We start from the raw sequence: 13,919 nt of genomic DNA on the forward strand, positions 1-13,919 counted from the left end.
TTGAAGGCATTTAATGTTAAGACTTGCTGAAGTGCTTGCTATCCTCGCTCTTTCAAATAAGAGGAACTTATTGCTGAAAGCGCATTAGAGCAGTTGTTGTTGTTGTTGTTATTTTATTTTTTTTATTTAATGTACAGTGTATTTGAATGTGTGCGTGCGTTAAAGATCAAATCTCAACAATGCAGCATGACAGAGATAAAAAAAGAAGAAGTGAATGACCAAACCACAGAAGGAGCACAGCCCATGCTCGAAACTCTATGGAAACATCTTTTTATATGATGTATTTTTACATTTTTACACACAATTTCTCTCAGGATGATGAACTGTTCTCAGGGAATTAACCAAAAAAGTGTATTTTATTCTTTTGGGAATCATCCACTGACTTTCTCAACAAACTCTGTTAAGCAATGACGAAGAAACATATGTAACCGATTGATGTACTATTAGCAACTACCTCTTGAGTTATACATAGCTGTGCATTTCTTTTTGTTTGTATATACATAATTTTATTTTATTTCTTTTTCTTTTTCTTTTTTGATGACCTCAACTTTAGATCTCTGTTATACTGAGGTGTTGTGCAAGACGTTCCCTAATGTTGCCACAGACTTCCTGGTCTTCCTTCCCAGTTTTAATGAGTTTTTCTTTTACCGCAAAAGTTTTTTTTTTGTTTACAGCAAAAGGCTACCTCATAAACGCTGTTCCTCCACAAACTCCTTACCTCCTCCCAAGTCCTCTACCTCCTCCATGCAGTTTTTTTTTCTTAGTTAAAATGCCACTTGTCGCACTAGAGTCACACAGCATTTTCGGCAAATCAGCCCTAGCGGCACATCACTTGTGACTCCAAATATATTATCCTACAATCAAAGCCCTTTTCTTGACGCCTTTACACATGTCGTCAGATTGGGCATTTTGTCTCACGCATCCAGGGTGAAGTTTTTCTGCCAGATCTGTGTGCAAACAGCCAGAGAGTTTACCTCAGTTTGTTGGACTGGCTATAGAGGTGTTTAATAGCAAAATATATTTCACTGTCTCTGTAAAAACCCCATCAACTGTTGTTTTTTTGTTTGGTTGTATTTCGTCATAACCATTTTGGAAACCACTTGATGATTGTTTTAAGAAGGAAAAGGATTGTACTCAAAGAAAGGAGTGCCTAGTTTTCTTTTTGTGTACGTTTGACCTAAAACCAAATACCGGTAGATAACATCTTATTTTGGGGCTTCATAGCAGTGAGGTCATGGCTTTGGTTAGCCATTTTTACAGCCCAATCAGAAGTTGTGTGTTATCATGTCCTTTTTGCAAATTGCTTTTGTGGTATAGAGCGGCGGGTAACAGTTAAGATAAAAATTTGTAGATTTTTTTTTTTGGTAATGGTGAAATTTCATTAATGACAAGGAAAAAATGTTTGTTTTCTATACCTAACCCTTGAGGGTTTAAGACTGATGTTTCAAATAACTGCAGTATTATAGTTCATACTCATCTGAGGGAATCACTATGTTGCAGTGGGCCTACATAGTTATTATCAAAATGCATAACCCTGGAATAATATTGTGATATTATTGTTGTTATTAGCTTTGTGTTTTCTTCCAATCAATGTAACTACTGATTATTCTCTTGTGTACTGTTCAGTATTTGACACAGCCAACAAACCCTTTTCTATGAGAGGCAAATCTTGCTGCGGTAGTAATAATCAAATGGCTGTTTGAAGGTTTGTCAAGGCTGCATCGAGAAAAACAATTTGTTAAGTGGTATAATAAACCCTCTTCCATTTTAAATCACATGAACATTTAAACAAAAGCAAGAAAGGCTTCCATGCAATCATCAAAAACACTAGACAGTTAGTACCTGGAAGGTGCTTAGTTTGAGTAACATGGTTTTATCAGATGCAGTTTTATACCACAGAGGAAAGTGAAAACCAAAATAAAGAAATTTCGTAATAAATCTGACAGATCCCATTATAATTTGAATGTAAATCCATCTCAAAGTTGCCCAAGTGTGCCCCACAGTGGCGGAAGTAAATAACACAAATGTCACATGAGCAGCATGTGTCCTTAATGGCTTGTACAGAAGGCTAATATGGTGATAACAAAGATTGACATGTTAAATAAGGATTCTGGGAGCTAAAGGAAAAATTGTTGCCTTAAATCTTTATGGTTACATTTTTTTTTTTTGCCTTAAGTCAAAACAACTCTGCGGAGACTTCAGTTCGAGTAGCCTATAGTAAAAATTGGACTGCTTTACTGTGAAAACTGAATCTCAAAGTTTTGTTTATCATTCTTGAGAATCCCTAATTTGCTGAGAGCTGTCTAGCTTACTCAATGAAAGAATAACAAGATCATGTTTGTCCCTTCAATATCTAGTTGTAGCTAGCAAAAAAAACCCCAATCTTCCTAGCCCAGGGTTAGAGCCAAAGGCTAACTGGGAGTGGCCATGCACAGACTAAAATGTGCCTACCCCTCTGTCCACTCTGCAAAATTCATAGTGAAACCAGTTAGGTTCCACACACTATTTTGTGTATGGAGCTGCCCTAGAAAAGACTATTTCTTAAAATGCTTAACATCTGCTTTCAGCTTTAAGGTACTATACTTTCAAACTAACCCAAATGACTTTTACAGGGGTTTATTAGCTTTTTCCCTTCTTTATTGGAATGCGAAGTTAGAAATTACACAATTTGGAGATTTAATGGCACCTTGCTGCTAATTCAGAACAGAATAGGCCAAGCTAATTCAGTATAATCGAAGAAAAAGTAAAGAGTGATGATATGATAAAATGACTTAAAAGAGACCTCCTTTTACTCACATGGCTCTAAGATCGATCTGAAAACCAAGAAGTTTATAGCCTAAACTGCTCCATTAAATCCATACAGCCTAGGCTGCAAGGTGAATTATTATTAATAATGAATCAGAAATCACTGAAGAAATATTGGATGTATGCCATGATCCTAGGCAGGGAAACCTCAGCAGAAACCTCGGTTCTCATATGGTGATTCTCGTATGGAGGTTACTGATGACAGAATGAAGTTCACATACCTCATGCTGCCTTTGAAGGCTGCTCTGTGCTTTGCCTTGACAGGAGAAACAATGTGCTGTAGGGGAAGATATCATTAATAATGATTTTTTTTTACTGAACTGTATCATGTCATACTGACAGATTGAACCACTCAAGGACCTATGAATTCAACCAAGGCAGTTTAATGTAGTTGTACTGATAGCTAATGTAACATTACACAAATCTGTTTGTGCTTTTTCATTTTACATCGTGGCCAGGGGAGTCTTCTGTGCTCTTTTCTCTGGAGCACCTAGAGAGCCGTGCACTGATAGCTTTTGAATGGGGAAAAAAACATTTTATGCGCATATCACTCATTATTGTAGCCCCAATATACTGTAAGTGTACTGCCTTTTTTTATTTTTATTTCTGTGAATCTTGGATTGGATTTTTAAATATGTCTTAAATGTTTCACTTGATTTGAAAATAAACGTATTATATTGGCATTAAAATATGTATAATTTTTACTTGATACTGTGGTGATTTAATGTTTGAATATTCTTATATGTAAAATCCACACTTACACAGTGAATGAGCTGTGGCTTAGCAAAAAGGTAAGTTTAACAAAACAATTGACAAAAACTTCCATTACAAACTAGATAAAATTACAACCCATTATATTTCATACAGGACACTTGTGTTTGTCATACACATACTTTAAAAATATATAAAATATTTAAATATTCTAATGTAATTATGTTTTCAATTATTTTATGCAAAAAGCAGGCTTTGCCTCACAGCTCCACCACATCTTTACAAAATCCAGCTGTTTTTCACGCACAGAGAGCTCAGCACCAGGGATATACTAATTGGGTAACTGAGCTACAAACATGGAAAACACAGCCATTTCATTAAGTACACCTGTTTAACTGCTCGGTAATGCAAACATCCAATCAGCCAGTCACATGGCAGCGCCTCAGTGCTTTTAGGCATGTAGACATGGTCAAGATGACCTGCTGAAGTTCAAACTTTTGAATGGCATCACATCAGAATGGGGATGAATGTAGATTTAAGTATTTCAGAAAGTGTTGATTCTATTGAGAGTTTTCCACACAACCATCCCCAGGGCTTACAGAGAATGGTCTGACAAAGAGAAAATATCCAGTGAATGTCAGTTCTCTGGGTGAAAATGTCATGTTGATGCCCGATTATGACACAGTAGCTCAAAAATCACTCATTACAACATGTTGAACCTTGTAGCAGATGGGCTACAGCGGTAGAGGAGCACACCAGGTGCTTGTCCTGTCAGTTAGAAACAGGAAACAGACGCTCACTAAAATTAGACAATAGAAGATTAGAAAAACATTTCCTGGACTGATGGGCCTCAATTTCCACTGCGATAATTAGATGATAGGCCAAACTTTAGGTGTAGACAACATAAAAGTAGTGATACATCCTATCTTGTAAACCAGCCAGTGGTGTAATGGTGTGGGGGATACTTTTTGGGGCTCTTAGTACAACCTGAATATTGTTTAAACACCATAACCTACATACATATATAACCTAAATGTACCTAAATCTTCTGATAGCTACTACCAGTTGGATAACGTGCCATTTCAGAAAGCTCAAATGACCACAGACTAGTTTCCTGAACATGATATAAAGAACTTAAATGGCCTCCAGAGGCACCAGTTGGTCCAGTAGAGCTGGTGATGTGGGGGATTCACAACATGAATGTTCAGCCAACAAATCTATAGCAACTGTGTGATGCTGTCATGTCAACATGGATAAAAATAAATAAATAAGGAGTGTTTTCAGCACCTTGTTGGACCTATGGTATGAAGATTTAACATTTAATACCTAATGGTGTACCTAATGAAGTGGTTGATGATAGTATATTTGGCTAGGCTGATAAGTAAACCCACGTGAAGGTAACAGCTGTGTTCAAAAGAAAAAACAAGGACAGAACAGAATCTGCTACTTTTAAAGCCTGATCCAAATTAAGTATCGCATATCAGGATACCTCTGATTGTACTTCCCTGACTTTGATCTTTGTATGTTAAAGGAAAATTTTCAACCGGATATGTATTAAACAGCAAATGTAATATTATTAAGATCAAGTCAACCGTCAGCTAGCTTACTGAGTGAACTGGTAGCTTCTCAATCCCAACTAGTAGTTCGTGCTTCGGGAAAATCTCTGTAGACTTTAAACATTGGTTCTAAAATAATTACTAGAAAAATGTATTTAATTTTGAAAGCTTTATGACATTTTCACTGCTTGCCTTTGCCACAGTCCCTCAGTCCTCTCCACGCTGTCTCACTTTTCACTCTCTCTCTCCACCTTAGTGTTTGTGTTTCTTCTCCGCTGTCTGTGTGTGGTTGGATTTTACCTGTGTTCAGGGGCGGGACTCATTCAGGCTTCACGCGCCCGGAAGTGATCCACGCACTTGTTCCTGATAAGCTCGTTACCACCTCTTCTTAAGGTAGTGCTTCAGTCTTCTTTGAAATGTTGAATTAACTTGGTTAGTAAAGTCTGGCTGCTTGATTTCATGTGAATTATTTACCCAGTGTTTCCATCTGCACAGTATTCCCAAGTGTATTGTTCGTTTGGTGTGTGGTGAGCTGAAACTTGAGTTTTTTCGAGAATATTTTATATCTGTGGAGTTCCCTGCCTTCTCGAACTTCCTTAACAGCGGCTTTGTGTTTGGATTCTGACTGTCTGCAAATACACCTGTTGAACTTTTTAAGTCAGAGTCCTGCATTGTTTCTACAGTCATGCAGGACCGGATGGCTGTTGTCTACATCGGCTCACTCTCATACCCGATACCGATGCGTTGCAAGTCACGTGTTTTTATGTTGTATGGTGTGACGATTCATGTGCTTTTGTGCTGAGGTGTTTTTTTTCCTCGGTTCTCAAACTGCTCTTCTGTCAGGAGCTCAGTCTGGGTAGAGTTTTTTTTTTCTCCTCCTCTCCCCTCATGTATTGTGTATTTCATTGTTTCTCTTACCATCCTACCTCTCTCTGACCTGTCTTCCAAAAGGGGGTCTTTGTGTAATGTATGTATGGTCCGAAGGGGTCCCGTTTCGCTGCAGGTAACATGTACGTGTAACGTTGCAAGTGAAAATTAAAGGAATAATCAATCAATCATTGGTTTGCGTCTATCCTGCCAATTTTAAACCAGACCAAATACATTAGTTGAACTTTAGATGAGATGGGTGAATGCTAGAGAAAATGAGTGACAACATAAAAGATATAAGCAGCCACACTGCTGAATACTATGTAGCTAAACATAATCCAGGGTAAGCTGGTCTCCAGTAAGGTTATAGAGAAATAAAAAGTGGTTATGTGGCCAAAGCATTTTAAAAGTAAACGAACTTTCTGTATCTCCATAAGTTGATTAATGAAATACAGTGAGTGTGTTATAATGTGTATGTCTCCAACAATTCTGAAAACCATTTAGGTCTTTTTAATGCAGGATGATGAAATGAATAAATGCCCACGATCTACAAATCAGAGGTTAGCTGCTTTTGGATTGTTTTGTAAATTGAAAATCTTAGGTTTGGGATTAAAAAGCTGGATGGATGACAGTATGTCATGGCTATTATGTCTTAAGTTTTCACAATAGAATAGAATAGAGACAGCAGTAATGTGTTGTGTTTAAAGGGGCCTCAAATGTATGCCACAAGAATAACAAGAAGCTTAGCCTGTATTGGCTGCTGGCAAAAATATCATAGGATGAACTGAGTCCAAAAATAAAACACAAAACCAAATTCTAATTAACACAATTGACACAGAGCACACAATGGAAGCATAATACATTTCTTGACAATGGACAATGGGAAGATGAGACCATATAAACGCTGAGAGCTGATTGAGGAATAAAAACAGAAAGGGTGTGGTACACAAAGCCACAAAACAGACGGAGACAATCACAGAGGCAGGACATAAAAACTGAAACCAAAAACTGAATCTGAACCAAAGCTCAAATAAAAGCCAAGAATCGAAAACTTAAACACAGGAATAGTAAAGCAATCCAAACAGGCAACAAAGCTTCAATAAAAACTGAACAGTAACCAAATAATACCACAAGAACTAAGGTTTAACATTACTGGAGTGAGCATAAAATCAAAATAGGAATCCAAACTTGAGATGCAAACCAAAGATTTCAAGTGTTAGATCAATAGAAACCAAAGGGAACCCTGGGGACTGTGACCAACAATGCACAATAGATAGACTGGCTATCCATTTAGAGGAGGGGAATAGAAAATAAGATGACATGCTCAATAACTAGCTAGATATTCTACAGTTATAGCACATGATACAGTAAAGAGGAGAACTTAATAATTCACAACAAGGTTTGGGGTGGACCAGAGGTTAACACTGTTATCTCACAGCAAGAAGATCCTGGGGTTGAATCCACTGGGCTGCAACCAAGCATTTGCAGCAATGAGTCTTTTACATCGCTGTAGAGGAATTTTGGCACACTCTTCTTTGCGGAATTGTTTTAAGTCAGCCACATTACAGGGTTTCTCAACATGAATGGCCTGTTCAAGGTCTTGTGAAAGCAACAGGATTCAGAGGTCGGCTTTTGTGTTTTGGATCGTTGTCCTGCTCCATAACCTGAGTCTGCTTGAGCTTCAGGATACAAACATTTTCTCTCAGGATTTTCTGGTAGAGGACAGAATTCATGGTTCCATCAATTACTGCAAGTCGTCCAGGGTCCCGATTGAGCAAAGCAGCTCCAGACCGTCACATTACCTCCACCATGTTTAACTGCAGTTTATAATAGTGTGATACTTTTACATGAACTCAAACCTTCCAAAAAGTTAAACTTTTGTCTCCTCAGTCCTCAGAATATTTCCCCCCAAATCTTGTGGAAATGAGCCTTTGTGTTGGTTTTGGTCAGCATGGTTTTCTCCTTAGAGATCTCCCTTCGATGCTATTTTTGCCTAGTCTTCCTTACTGTTAACTCATGAACATGGTCCTTCGCTAAGGAAAGGGAGGTCTGCAGTTCTTTAGATGTCGTTCTGAGTTCTTTTGTGACCATCTGGCTGAGTCGTTGATGTGCTCTTGGAGTGATTTTAGGTGTGACTAATGAAATTGAAATAAGCTTTTCAAAAGAATGTGTTAATCACAGTTAACTCGTGATATAATAAAAAAAACAAAAATTTAAATGTAAAAACTGCATTATATATTTAATTTGGTTATAATGATGTCAAATAGTCAAACAATCAAGAAATCAGGAAGAGTGCAAATGCCTTTTCACAGCACTCTAGGTTAGTCTAACTGATGGGTTTAAATGGTTGTCTTGTGTTAGCCTGGTGACCTGTCCAGTGTATACTGTGCATCTCACCTTATAATCGTTGGGATAGGCTCCAGCCCTAGAGTGATCCTGAACTGTATATATGGACAATGGATTGTCTGGAAATAATTATTAATAATAAATATAATAATGATAATAAAATTAACAGGAGTTGAGGATAATTAATTGGTAGTGAAAGAACATATTATATGCACCTCTTAAAAGTGAGTTCCTGCACTGCCTGTGTGCTCTTACAAGCTTTTTCCCCCCCATCCACTTTCTTACTTCCTAAAATTTTTGACCTTGAATAAAGTCACTCGTTTATAGTTCTTCCGTTATCTGACAGGAGAAACATTTAAGAGCCATAAATCACAGATTGCACAAGGCACTGAAAGTGAGGGTCAGTGATGACAAAGTTTTATGTGAAAGAAAATGAGTTTCTTTATTCTACCAGTTCACCTAGGTCTCCACAAGGGGGCAACCCAGTGCTGCTGTATCCTTGTTCCCCCTCAGGCCTGAAGGACAGCCAAAGCAGATTAATCACCTCAACACATCTGACTCACCAAAGAGACTGGTGTTTCTTCACAGCCCTCTCTCTATTCTGCTGCTCTTCTTTAATGGTCTCGCGCCTTGCTTTTTTATAACCATCCGTCTCATTCGCTTTCTCTCTACTAAGCACATCCAGGCTTGAGGGGGTCCATTAAATGAATTGTCTTTGTTTACAGTTTCTCTTTGTTACCACCATCATTTTCCTACACAGCTCCCCTTTTTCAAACACTATCTCTAGAGATGGCTTTGTCAAGGTCAGCTATTTTTATGGCGTGCAGTACTGGAGGTATCACGGCAAGGCGATGATAAGACGAAGAAGAAGCCAGGGGAGCAAGGATGGAGCGAACCAAAGGATAAATACTGCTGGGCCTTTGCTGCAGACACTATAGCGAATGTTTTCAGGATGTCAGATGCAGTATGCAGGTCGAAGAGAGGAGAAGAGTACATATCTTGTCTGTCTTTCTCTCTATTCCTCATTCTTAAACTGGATGTTGACCTTTGTAGTACTGCCTCCAGGCTGTATGCTTTAACCTTTCCAGTTAGATAGAGGGGGCTACTACATTGGGAATACAAGATAAATCACAACTGCTGTCTGTTAATGCAACAGACAACAATACACACTTGCACGCAGGCACTGTTGAAACCTTTGTCCCTTCTCACAAAGTCCTCCTTGTCCCTACACACACACACACACACACACACACACACACACACACACACACACACACACACACACACACACACACACACACACACACACACACCACACAGCTGGTAATTCCTCCATGAAGATGTTCACAGCATCAGTGCTCTGGACTATTACATCTACAAGCACACCCTAAATTATTCATCCTTTATTAAAATGCACTATGAGTAATGATAGCTATGAGTGTGTTTTTTGGGTATTCTTTTTACTGAGTAAAACACAGGGGTCATTAGAAGTCATTTCTGGTCAATTTTGTATGATCAACCATGCTCCAGAGAAAGACAAAAAATAGAAAAGAAAAAAAAATCCCATTTACTTTCTGTGCATTGGGAATTCATGTTGAAAGAGATCAAAGGGGACAGACAAAGAGATGAGAGAATCGACATCTTCTCGTCTCCATTTGGCTCCCTATGAGAGGAGGAAAATTACTTTAAAGCCGCTGCCTTGATGAAAGAAAAAGACGTTATGCCTGATGTATTCCTCCAGAGGTGGAATCAACAGTATGAATTACTCAAAGGCAGAGAAAAAGAGGGGGGAGTTGGGGGGACATTTGTCTGAGAGAACCTAATGGGGGATTTTGGAGAGGAATGAAAGTACTATTTGACAGCAGCGAACAAAACATGATTCCCCCGTCAGGAGATGTGACTGGTTCAACACTCGACACTGTTATTTCCGGGTGCGTGCATAAAAATGCAGCAGATGTCATCAGATAGAGAGCTCATTTGCAGTATCAATCTAGGGATTTTATCAGACCGAGCGCCATCAACGCATCCATCTCAAAGTGTGATTTGGTGGTACATTCAGCCACAGCTCCCCTCTGCCCCCGCACCACATTCCCCAACCCCACCTCCCCCCCCCCCCCCCCGTTTTTTCCTGTAGAAGAGGTCACGAAGAGGAAGTAACCTCCAAACGTCCCATTAGTTTCTCTCACCCTTTCTCGAGCAGGCAACCAGCACTGTCATTTTTCTGACAGAGCTGTCAAAGCATCTAGCCCACCATCCCAGTTACAGATAAAGCAAATAGAAATGAAAACATTGTCAGGGAAAAGACTCATGGGGTAACAGAGATGCCAGGAGCAGGGTGAATCACTTAGCAAGCTGTGCTCCTCCATTCTGCAGCTGCCACCCACCGCAACACATCTGCCACTGGGAAAAAAACACTCAGATAGAAAACCGCATCCAAACGAATTGCTACATGACACAAAAGATCACTTCTTTAAATTGAAATTCATTTGGAGTCAAAACGGGGTTCATCCCCCCAGGGCGCACGTGTGTGACTGCAGAAACCCACACAAAGGTGGCAAAAGTGGAGGCTACATACAAACACACACTTTCTCACAAAGAAAATATACCTTCTTTTTTTTTAAGGCAAGAGCATTCTTTGTGTGAGGCTAGTGAGTCTTCCAGCTCGCTGCCCAGGTGCTGTCTCTGGGCAGACACATGCCACTGGCTGGTCTTAATGCACATCAAATATCACTTTTCTACCAACAACGCCTGCCCAACTCTAGCTGCTGCAATTCCCCTTTTATTGCATTCCCCAGGATTTCATATTGTACATGCTGAACTCCACAGAAAGGAGTCAAAGCTCATTTCTAGACCTGAAATGGAATCATTCACTGCAGACCAAATATTGCAACAAAAATTGCCACTAGCTTTGTTGATATGAGTCACATGGTAACAAATCATTAAATTACTTACACAGATGGAGAACGAGGGATGATTTGACATTGGAGGAAAGGGAAATAAAACGATGTGAAATGATTGATCTTTTGGGGGTATTTTTTCACATGAGAGCAGCATTAAACGTTGATTCATTTTTACTTTAAACATTCGCTCAAAGACCCTATTGTTGGAGCTTTGTGAGGCAGACGCAGCGGCACTTGGAGCTCAGTGTAAACATGTTTAGCACTTTCACCAACATTTTATCTTCACTCATAAGCACTCAACACAAAGTACAGCCAAGACTCACGAGGATGCTTTTAGTTTTGCAGGTATTTGGTCTTTAAAGTAGGTCAGAGCTCTACCCAGTAGTGTGGAGAAATGAAAAGTAAAGTATATACAAAAGTCTGGAGTGAAGCATAAATGTGGTGCCAAATATTATGGAAATCCATGGAACATGCACTCACCAGACACTTGATCAGTTAACCCAACTAGTACCATGTTGATTCCCCTTTTGTTTTCAGAACTGCTTTAATACAGATTCTACAAGGTGCTGGAAATTTTCCTCAGATATTTTGGGCAGTATTGATGTGTTAAGCATCACACAGTTGCAACAGATTTGTCGACTGCACATCAATGATGCAAATCTCCTGTTCCACCGCATCCCAAAGGTGCTTTGCTGGCTTGAGATCTGGTGACTGTCGATGGCATTTGAGTACAGCGAACTGATTGTCAAACCAGTTTAAGATTATTTGAGCTCTGGGACATGGTGCATTATCTTGCTGGAAGCAATCATGAGAAAATGGGCACACTGTGGCCATAAAGGGATGGACATGGCCAGCAACAATGCCCAAGTAGACTGTGGTGTTTAAACAATGTTCGGGATATACTAAAGGGACCAAAGTCTGTCTAGAAAATATCTCCCATTAGACCAACAGCAGCCTAAACAATTGATACAAGGCAGAATGGATCGATGCTTTAAGGTTGTTTACTCATCAGACGAGGCAACATTTTTCCAGTCTTCTATTGTCCAATTCTGGTGAATTGTAGCCTAAGTTTCCTGTTCTTAGCTGACAGGATTGGCCCCCAGTGTGGTCTTCGACATTCAGAGATGCATACCTTGATTATAATGAGTGGTTGCCTTTCTATGAAGTCTCGCCATTCCTCTCTGACCAACAAAGCATTTTACACCCACAGAAGTGCCACTCGCTATTTTCTCTTTTTCAGACTGTTCTCCGTAAAACCTAGAGATGGTTATGTGGGAAAATCCCAGTAGATCAGCAGTTTCGAAAATACTCAGCTCATCTGGCACCAACAACCATGTCACATTCAGAGTTACTAAAATCTCATTTCTTCCCTATTCTAATGGTTGATTTGAACTTTAGCAGGTCATCATGAGTATGTGCACATTCCTAAATGTATTAAACTGCTGCCATATGATGGGCTGGTTAGATAGTTGCATTAGCAAGCAGTGACCGGTGAGTGTATATCATAACCACAAATGTTAAACCTGTGGTGGCACTCGAGGAAAAGAAATCATCTGGGAGCCATGATGAGAAGTCCATATTTACAGACGAACCATGTAACAGTTGATGAGATATTTAAATCTGGACCGACTAGGCTGTCTGACAACACTACCACCCCTGGAGCCGCTCTCTAATTAGCTAATAAAACTATGAATGCATTACTACTGCATTACCCTAGTGAAAACGTCTTTAGAAAAATCTCATTTTAACATGATGCAATGCTATTTTTGGCTTGTACCATTGCACACAGTTGCCTAATGCACCCATGCTCAGTGTAAACAATCTATTTAATTATCTCTCTGACAGAGGGCATATTCCGAACATCTTGTTGCCCCACGCCCACCATATCTAATAACTTTACACATACATGTGCTGCTAGTTAAAAAAAAAAAAAGATTTTTAATGATTCCTAATCTGGGATCCTGAATTATTAAAAATCACTTGGAAATGAGGTGAAGAATATTCCCTACCTTAAAAAAACCTTCCTTGGCAGGCTCTGTTAGGTCATAATATCTGCACGACAAACCAAAGTCACATTCAGAAAGCAATTTTCTGTTCACAATGCAATCTTGGCCATTAATTGGCTAATGAACAAGATGTTATTCAAGGATACCTTTCCAATGAGCACTTAGGAAAAGGAGGAAGAGGACTTAATATGATGGAATAAGTGTGACAGACTAAATGGTTCGTGCTGAACGCATTGATGCATGCTCTGACCTTCCCTGTCAATCTGGAGGGCAGACAGGGTGGCCATTTATGTTGTTATGGTAGAGCTCAGGCTGCAGAAACAGTTTTCATCATTACCCCCCCCCCAAAAAAAAAAAAAAACCCTTGTCTGAAATCCAGAGCAGCCTCACTGTCCACTGCTGCCTGTGGGAAGGAAATAACAATAAACAATAAAAAACCAGAGTGTGTGCAGTGTAACATTCCTGGGCTATTTTGTTAGACTGTGCAGCCTCCTCATAAGCTGGAGATATTTTAGAAACTAGTAGTCAGAGAAAATTGTAAACAGACAGGCAGATGCAGTAATAGCTGGTGAGCAAGCTGGAAAAATAATTGGTTAAGCCTCCCTACAGTCCTTGCTTTGATTTGATTTGATTACATAAATCAACCCTTTTCATATTTTATATTCAGATGTTTTATAACAATACAAGACATGGCTAGAGACACACTGGGCTAGATGGCATCTGGTTCA

This window comes from Astatotilapia calliptera, chromosome 15, assembly GCF_900246225.1.
Source record: "Astatotilapia calliptera chromosome 15, fAstCal1.2, whole genome shotgun sequence".
Classification (NCBI taxonomy): domain Eukaryota; kingdom Metazoa; phylum Chordata; class Actinopteri; order Cichliformes; family Cichlidae; genus Astatotilapia; species Astatotilapia calliptera.